The following is a 10,612-nucleotide window of genomic DNA, read 5'->3' as shown; positions in this document are numbered from 1 at the left end:
AGGTGCTGGAGACATTGAGGAGGGAGAAACTTTTCGCGAAGTTCTCCAAGTATAAGTTCTGGTTGCGCAAGGTGCAATTCCTTGGACACCTCGTCAACCAAAAGGGTATACTTGTAGATCCGGCCAAGATTGAGACTGTGATGCAGTGGGAGGTCCCGAGGTCTCCATCTGAGATTCGGAGCTTCCTAGGTCTGGTAGGGTATTACATGAGATTCATTCATGATTTTTCCAAGATAGTAGTACCGCTCACTCGACTGACTAAGAAGTCAGTGGCGTTTCGTTGGGGTCCTGAGCAGCAGTCAGCATTTGAGACGCTCAGGCAGCGACTGTGTGAGGCACCGATTCTTACCCTAAGCAGCAGTCAGCATAAATATTTTTTTAAATACAAAAAAACATTAACTTAAATAAAAAATATATATTTTTAAAATTCAACATACATTTTACCAAAACAAATTTTAACCCACAAAAATAGGCCAATAAAATATACCTACTTAAATTTATCTAAGCCCAACGTTTACCTTTTATGTGCCCTACTTTCATTCAAGTTGCAATCATCCAAACATCACAACCTCCTCCTTTCTTCTTCTTCTTCTTTCTCGTTTGCACGCTACAATTTCTTTTTCTGACGAGCACATAGAAGTTTTCTAGCAGCTTCCTTCAAGAACAACAGACATTTGGAAGAAACATATAACATTGGTCGTGATAACCCATAGAGTTGTCCACTCCACACCACGACTACGACTCCATGGGGCGGTGTTCACGTACGGAAATGTCCTTCAGCTCAGCTCTTCATGCGTGAACATCCCTCCATACCCAAAGGCCTAAGGGTACTGTCCTTATATGATCACTAGAAAATGATGTCATATTATCTTCACTATATACTTCCTACCACACAACTAAATGTTATCATTCTATATTATTTATATTTTTTTGTGGTATTAGATCAAAGAAGAACATTATTCTAAACTTACATAAACCTTTTACCAAGAAAAAATATTTCTTTAAAGATAAAAACCAAAAATCTAAAAAACCAGAAGGATCATTTTGTGTAGTTTTCTCTAAGATTAAAGATGTTAGTCTTTTCTTTAAAGAAATCAGGTTAGCAATTAGCCCTTAGTTGGTCTAAACACAGCGCGTGGCACTATATCACTGCCGACTCGATAATTAGTAAGGGTATATAATGTAAATATAGAAATAGAAAAAGTTGATATGTAATTGATATAATAAGATAAAAGAGATATTATATAAAATAGATATTATATTAAATTAAAATATAAATTGGGAAGACGGTGCATTGGGTGTTCATAATTTTATTTTATTGCTTTCTCCTTATGTTGATCAATCAATCAAAGCAAGTGTCCTCATGCATAAAGAGCTGCACTCCACGTTACCCATACGGGCCAATGGGGTGGTGTTGACGCGTAGCTTCCTCCTCCACGTCGGATTTCACATGTAGCTTCCTACCAATACCGTGTAGCCTGAACCAGGCAAAAAAAAAAATGGATATATTATTCTTTTGTAAATAAAATAGCTATAAATATTAGGTAAGTGAGTTTAAAAATAATAGCACCTAGTAAACATATTTTAGAAATACAATATTTTGGTAAAAAAGAACCCAAAAATTGTACTTCGTAATAAGTCCAAAAATGAAATGCAGCACTCCTTTGAAAATGCATTTTCATGTGATATCAATACAAATTTTAATATGTGTCATTTGCAATTTTATAATAATAATTTCAAGTGATATCAATACAAGTGAGTATTCATATTCCTGCGTTCTATTATTCGTGCACTAAAAGACACAAGTGTAAAACCTGAGAAGGTATCTTTGACGTTTTTTATGTTCATACTTTGTCCGGCATTGTTTTTTTTTTTTCCCTAAATGTCTGTCCTTTAAAAAAATAAAGAAATAAGTATTCTTCCTAAGTGTAAAATATGTATCACATATTATACTTAATATATATCTTGTCAGTAATTTTTACCATTTAAACTGATCGACGCGTTAAGTGAAATAACATAATATGAATCCAAGAAAATATGTGACAAACAGAAAATATGTTATTATTTTATGAGTTTATTTTAATGACGTGTGAAATAAAATGTGCCAAAGGTTTCCTTTTTAACCACTAACTTTTATTAAACTAGCCGGGAGCTAGGTAAACGAAATAGCAATATTGATTGTTAAGATTTTACAACCAAACAACTTTTTACTTCATATTTTTTTATGGCTAATTAAAAAATACAACTGTGAAACAATTTGTCAAAGATATCGTTTTTTTATTTTTATTTATTATTTTTTTTTTTTGGTATTCTGTGATCCAAACAAGTTCTGATTCCCAAAGTTTTGCAAATCACCCAAATCGTAAAAATCAAAACACACAAACTCTGGGCCATATTTAGGTCCTACGTGTCACCCACTCACCCAAAGAAACGTTTGTGTAATTGAGTCACATATATGATTAGCAATCTTCGACCATCTATCAATTTGTGTCCAAAGTAGCTTCAAAGCATAAAGTCAATAAGGCTACACGGTGTCAATAAGGCTAAAGTCAATAAAGCTTAGTTACTCCCACTTAGTGCAAATGTGGCATCTTGCCGTAGTAAACACCGGACCGCAATTTCTTTTCTACCGTCGGTATAATGTTGGCGGTGGATTTCTACCGGGTGAAAGTTTGAAAATTGGAAGGTGTTTGGGATTGCTTTTTAATTGAAAGATGTCTGGCAAATAAAAAAGTCATTTTAAAAATAATTTTTTGCTAAGAACAACATGGTGGATTTTCAAAAGTTAAGAAATCTTATTTTTATTTTTTTTGTGACGTTAAGTCGTTTAAAGGGTAATTGGATTCAAAACTCAAAAAAGCAAATGAAACATTTTTTAAAACCAATTTTTGACTTTTGCTTCTCCAAAAGTTAAAACCAAAAAGGTTTTTTACAAAAATGACTTTTGAGCACTTAAAAGTAATTTCAAACACCCCCTTAGACCGTGGATGTGAACTTTGCATTCTTTGGACCGTTAACCCTTTTTTGTTTTGTTTTTTTTTTCTCAAATTTTCACCGCTATAAATACTAACATAAATCAAAACCTATTAACCGAAGCCTATACTCATCTTTATATTTTTATTCATATGTTTTGTTAAAAAAATCTCGCAAAAAAATGACAAATCCATTACAAACATGTAAGTTGTTGCTAACCGTTAGTCAGGCTCTTGCTAAAACATGGAAAGCGATTTTGGAAATGATACAAGAAGAAGAATAAGAAGAAGAAGAAGAAGAAGAAGAAGAAGAGGAAGTCGAATATAGGCCACCTAGGACGTGGAAGATGCTTCTTAGAGATCGTTGGGATGCGAACACCCGTCTAATGTCACATTACTTTGACGAATATTTTGTTTACGTACTTGATCCGACGTCGATTTTGAATGGTGAAACATTTATTTCTCCATATAATAGGTGACGTTACTAACATTTCTGAATATATCACCCAACATCGGGAAGCAAGAGGTGCATATGGGTTTTCGTAAATATAGAAATGTGCAGTTATGGTTCGGAAATTAGCTTAGGGTTCCATTTCTAATGTATGGGACGAATATTTTCAAATGTCTGAGCGAGTAGCTAGGGATAGGTTGGATGAGTTTTGCAGATGCGTTGTAACTATTTACGGTCCAAAGTATTTGCGTAAACCCACTTTTACTGACGTTCAATCATTATATGCTCATCATACTAGTGTTCATGGCTTTTCTGGAATGCTTAGAAGTTTGGATTGTCTTCATTAGACATGAGGTAGTTGTCCTAATGCATGGCAAGGGCAATTTATACAGGGTGATAAAGGTCACCCCACAGTCATACTTGAAGTTGTTGCGTCACAGGATCTTTAGATTTGGCATACATTCTTTGGTGCTCCCGGTTCAAACAACGATATTAATGTTTTAGACATGTCACCCATATTCAATAAGTTTTGTGATGGGTCCATGCCTAACTGTCCATTTCAAGTAAATGGAACGACGTACGATTATGGGTATTATCTTACGGATGGTATATACCTAGAATTTGTTGTGTTTGTGAAAACGCTAACATGTTCGGGTGATCCAAAATGCATAAAGTACAAAACATTCCTAGAGAAGGCTAGGAAGGATGTCTAACGAACATTTGGAGTCCTCAAAAAGCGTTGACGCATATTACAACATCTGGCACATCCTCGAACAATTGAGAAGCTCGCTCATATTATGTATTCGTGTATCATTTTACATGATATGATTTTAGAAAATGAGCATAGAATAATTTGTTAGTATCAACCAAATAACAACACATCATCAAGTGCGTCAATACCGGCCGGTTCCCACACATGGCATACAAGAAGAAAGACGATATGTGACAATCGAAAACATCACAAGCTTCGCAACGATTTTGTGGAACATATATATCGGGTTAATGAAATTGATTTAAATGAGTCAATTAACAATGATATTGGCAATTATTCGGACCGAATTTTTTTTATTAAGTTAGCTAATTTAATTTTCGTTTTATGATTGTTAAAAAAATGTAATGTTTTTAATTTATAAAATGTTATGTTATGTTATTTATTTTTATGTTTTATGTGATTATTTAGATTTTTTTTTTTAAAAAAAAAGAAAAAGAAAAAGTTGGTAGATAAAAAATCATCACACCCTAGCTTATAGGTAAAAATTGTAAAAACCGCAAAAGCTTATGTGTCGCCTATGTGGTAGTCTTTTACCATTGGCAAAAAGGCACCACACCCTTTAGCCTAAGTGATATTGTCATATATGAATAAAAAAACATGCCACAGTAAACAATCGACTCTGTCGTTTTCTTCTATCCAAATTGATTCCAGTAGGAAGCCTATACAACAAAACCCTCAACCCAAAATATTAACTTTTGTTTGAACGAGTGTATTCCAACAAGTTTTTGTTATTCCCAATCATCAAGGTTTGAAAATCAATGAAACTTTTAACCAAAGTAACCATAAAAATATCACCCGAAGAACATCTCGCAAACACTCCTAGTAGTGACACCACAGATTCCTTTTCCACAAAATATGCAGCTCGCCATTTGCCACTAGGTCTTTGATAGGCAAAAAAAATTCAACATCCAACTCTTAAACCCTAGGGAGACGATTTTTTAGGGAAGTATCACCACACTATAAAGCTTCCCAAAAACTCTTAGAATCACCATTACCCACTTTTCTTTATAAAAACAAGAATTAAGAAACATTCATTTTGAACGAATATCTTTTAATTGAAGTCATGATATTACTTTAACCACCATAAATAGTAACGCAAGAGGAGAATACATTAAGACCACCTACTAAACCGTTGATATTTGGTAAAACAATCCTAATAGTTGTAGAAAGGCCTTCAAGCTAATGATTTAAGACTCATACACTCATATGTATATTTTTTTTGTAGGTTAATCTTCGAACTCAAAACTGAATAGAAACACCGTAAAATTCTAACAATGTTTTTCCTATTATGTTTCGATCATTACCATCATATGCATAAAAAAGATGTGAAATGACCAACCTGTCAGACCCCCACATATGCTCCTCGAAAAGTACCATTAGCTTAAGCTTCTTTAAGAGAAATGTGGAGACCCTCCATATTAATGACGAAAATAAATGCTAATACTACATCACCTTAAAATAATCCCTTTTTTAGTTGAAATTCAACCGAATGGGTCTCATTCACTAACATCGATGCTATAGAAGAGTTTATGAAAACTTTAATTCAATCCCACAATTTTGCCCTAAAACCTAAATTGGCAAGAGTATCATCCAAGTATCTTAAACTTACAACTTACAGAGTCATAAACATTTCCAAAATCAACTTTGTACAACATCGACTTCTTCTTTTCACCTTATACCACTTAATAGTTTTGTTAACCATTAAAGGACCATCAAGAATATGATGAATTTTAATGAACAAATATTGTTAATTGCCAAGAACCTCTCCTATAACCATTTAAATCTGATTTGCCAAAAACTTCACCAAGTTTTTGTATTGACACCCGATCAAGTTAATTGGTCTAAAGTATTTGACACTGATCACATCCTATGATTTAGGAATCAAAGTAAAAAAGAAGGAATTGCACCCAATTGCAATAATATTTAATTCCTAATATTGTTTAACAAATGTCACAAAATCTTGAACAATATTCAAGTGTTTAAGAAACACAAAGGTGAATCTATATAAACCTGATGTTTGTCATTATTGCACCCAAATCATATATCAAATCTCAATATTTGAAATTGAGACTCAAGAATTTTAATCCTCTCAATCAAAAGTTGTAACATCCCTATCTGGCACGTATCATTATATAACTTCTACCATAATCCCCCATAGATATCTTGTTGTCTTCTCTTTCAAGTAAATATCTCATTATATAACATCCAGTTATCATCGCCCTCGACCCAATTATTTTTGTTGTTTCATCAAAATATGCATTCTCCAAGTTCACTATATCACCCAACTCATTGAGTTGTCCAACACACAAGATTATTTCATCCCAAGAGGCACATCATGGGAGCATATATATGGAACATTTGTTAAACCTCTTACCACAAATGATATTATAGACAAAAAAATTCCAAACATCATGGTCCTCAAAATCATATGGCATAAATTCATGCTTATTTGTGGAAGTGTGGTATAGGGGGCTGGCCAATGTAGTGGCATAGACAAGTTGGATTCGTAATGTACTTTCTGGGTTGCACCAATCGATCGATAGGGTTATTGTCTATTGTGATAATGTTAATGCATTTTACTTGACAAACAATCACGTCCAACGTCAACGAACCAAACATATTAAGATCATCACACATTTTGCATGCGACAAAGTTGCTCTATGTCAAGTTCATCTTTGGAATGTCCTGTCATCTTCATAGTATTCTAATATCTTCATTAGAGGCCTTTAATCAATGTTCTTTCTTGACTTTTGGTCCAAACTTTCAAGACAATCATACCATTAAATATGTGCGTGTATGTATGTGTTTGTGTGGGGGGAGGGTTTATATATATATATATATATATATATATATATATATATATATATATATATATATATATTGGCCTGTATGTTTATGTATTATCATTGTCCTTTGTAATACTACTATATAATCATACTTAATAAGAATGGATACTTATAGGACATTTTCTAATTAGCACCTTTAACGGTAAATAGAGGTTGCAAGAGAGAAAGGTAAAGCGAAGGGGTGAGTGAGTTTTGCTTTAGTGGTTTGTTCTCATTTAACATTTATTATAAATTTAGATTAATAAAGAAAAAGGAGTAAATTACTAAAATCGTCCCTATGGATTGGTCAAAATTTCACGTTTGGTCCCTAACTTTTTCTTTTGCCCTCGGGTCGTCCCTACGGTTTGATTTCGTTGCGTTTTTCGTCCCTATGGTTTGGTCTAAATTGCATGTTTGGTCCCTAATTTTATGTATGTACGGGACGAAAAACGCAACAAAATCAAACCACATGGACGATCTGAGTGCAAAAGAAAAGTTAGGGACCAAACATGAAATTTTGACCAAACCATAGAGATGATTTTAGTAATTTACTCAAGAAAAAGAACAAAATCTATTTTAATAAATAAAGATTTTTTGTGACATGTCAAACTCTCGTTTATTTTGGCACATGTCATTTTGTATTTATTTGAAATTACTTTTTTTTTTCACATGTCATTTTATGGGTTTTTTTTTCATTTTATTAAATTCCACATAGTATTTTAATATAACAATTGCAATAAATGTAATAATAAATGAATATCAATTTCATTAATGAACTTTCTTTCTAATTTCAAAATTCCTAAATTAAAACCCTAACTTAAAATCCTATTAATTTCTTTGTCTATTTATCCAAATTATTTCTTTAAAGTTAAAACAAACATTTCAATTTTAATAATTCAATATTTTACTCATTTTTTTTTATAAAATCAAACTTCTTCAAAGGGTTAAAATGGTAATGTTCATCATTAAAAGGCAGACATTCTGATACCTGACCAAACATCAATTTCTCATATATATATATATATATATATATATATATATATATATATATATATATATATATATAATTCAAACATTTGTAAATCTAATGCTACCAAACAACCCCTAAGTTGAACCTAAAAACTTAACGATAAGTAATGTGAATACAACTTTTTAGTGAGTATAATGTATCATATAAGTTTTAATTTACAAATCTAAAAAAAAAAAGATTATCTAAAATAGTGCGTAGGTCAACATGTTAATTTGTAGCAAATCATATTTAATTATTTTGTAGGATGTTAAGTATAGGATGCAAATTTGACCCACAGATTTGGCTATCTGAGATAGACCCTAATGCTAAAGTGGCAGACAAAAAAATAGAAATAGTGAGATGTTGTTGGGTTTTTAGTTCATAAATAGTTTCATAAACTAGAAAAATATGGCAACGGAAGACTTAAATTTTTGAAATAACATAAACATTTTATACCCACTAAAGATCTTCTTGCAAGTTATAGAAAGATTAAAACACCAACCAAAAAAGAGGTGAACAAATAACAACATTTGTAGTTCTTTGGGTCCTCTCAGAAGGCTTGGAAGATGATGAAGAATGTGGAACCTTTGAGACACCAACAATGACTCAACTTGATGTAGATGCTAGTCTAAAACTCTTAAACCCTTAAACTGTAAGTTCATAACCAATATGAACTTAAAGAGGGCTTGAAGATGCAAGTGTTCTTCAAGTTTTCTAACCAAAACTAGAGAGAAAGGGAGAGGGAAGAGGGGATTCAGATTTTGCATCAAGGAATCAATGAGAAAATAATCAAAGTGCAAGCTCTGTTATTTATATGCATAAAATGAAGTTATTAACCATTAGTCATAAGCATGTCTCTCACGTCTTTAAAGCATGATTAGACAAGTCATACACTTCTTCTTTTTATGCATATCTCGAAAGTTGCATTAAGAAAAAGAAAGAATGTCAAACTTTTATAAACACTTTTATAAAATATAAACCTTGTCTTTTAGGAAAAAGACAAAATGATTCAACTAGTCCAAAAGTTTGTACATGAATTATAAATCATACCATATGATATATATTAAGTTACTTGCTAATGGAATTTATTATTTCCATAAAATAAATAATTTCCAATTTAATTATAAGAGTTTTATTGAATATTTATTAAAATCAATCTCTAATAAATAATCAATTGTATCAAGTTGTTGTTAGTGTGACCCATTAGTATCATATGTTATTTAACAATATCACTTTAATATGACTCTTAAGCATACAAGATCTTTCAGATACCACACCTATGTTGTTTCGTAGGTCATGGAGCATGGAATCTCAGACCAGGGGGAGTGGGATGCGGCCCCTGCCGTACTTGAGTGCCACATCAGCAGGAACACTGCCCCATGGGTGCGGTAGTGGTGCGGTACTGCGACATTCCAAGGGAGTACTCCTTCAAACAATGTGATTGTGTAGCACCTGGTTCCCGGTATGTAAATCTTATTCGAGTATATTCCATTTTAGCCTTGGACTCGACGAGTCGTAGGCCCGACTCGTCGAGTAGAGACGGGACCCCGGGACGCGTTTAAGTTGGTGACTCGGCGAGTCCATATTCTGGACTTGACGAGTCGCCGCTGTTGGATAAAACCCTAAGTTTAAGGGGTTTGCACCCTATTTAAACTCTCTTTCCGCCCCAATCTCGCCCCCATTCACCATCAAAGCTGTATACCTCTCTCTAGCTTTGTTTCCTTGTGAGTTTGAAGTGTTTTTGTGGTGTTCTTGAAGTTTTTGAGGAGAAAGAAGAGTGAATCAAGAATAGGAGAAGGAGGCCAAGCATCTCTATGTCATTCCAACATTTCCCCTGAGGTATAACTCGTTTCCCCTCTGTTTGTAAGCTTATTGTCCCTTATAGCTCCATTTAAGTCCTTTTTGAACCATTTCCAAGCTTGTGAATGTTTAGGGGCTTGTAATAAGCTGGTTGACCTTTAGATCTAGGCATGGTTGAGCTCCAGGAGCTCAGATCTACTGCCTTTTTGGACCCATGTTGCTTGTTCACCCTAGATCTACCATTTTGAGGCATTTTGAACCCTAAAACCCTTATGGGCGAATATCTACACGTAAAGTTGGAAACTTTACGTGTGATTCATGCTCTAGGAACCCAGATCTGTGAATGGCATGGACTGGAATCGAGCAAATCCGTGTAGTTAGAGGTTGCATGGCAACGACTCGGCGAGTCGTTCATCTGACTCGGCGAGTCGGTTCGCAAGTCTCCGAGTTTGTCCCCTTTTCGTAATATCGAGTGAGCAGTGAGTCACGGGGTGTGACTCAGTGAGTCGGAAGCTGAACTCATCTATGGAGGAACTCGGCGAGTCAATGCCCTGACTCGACGAGTTCAAGGCAATCTCCTTAGATCAAGAACGGACTCGGTGAGCTGTTCATACAACTCGGCGAGTCTTAGCATAAGTGTTCTTCAGATGAAGATGAACTCGACGAGTTGTTCATACAACTCGGCGAGTAGGATGAAGGACTTGAATATCGGTTTAGAAGGAGAACTCATCGAGTCATCGCCAAACTCGACGAGTAGAAACGGGATTCAGGACAATCGTCTGG

Source organism: Lactuca serriola, chromosome 9 (genome assembly GCF_051521515.1).
Source record: "Lactuca serriola cultivar US96UC23 chromosome 9, Lser_US96UC23_V15, whole genome shotgun sequence".
NCBI classification, from domain to species: domain Eukaryota; kingdom Viridiplantae; phylum Streptophyta; class Magnoliopsida; order Asterales; family Asteraceae; genus Lactuca; species Lactuca serriola.
Note: the sequence above shows the minus strand (reverse complement) of the source record.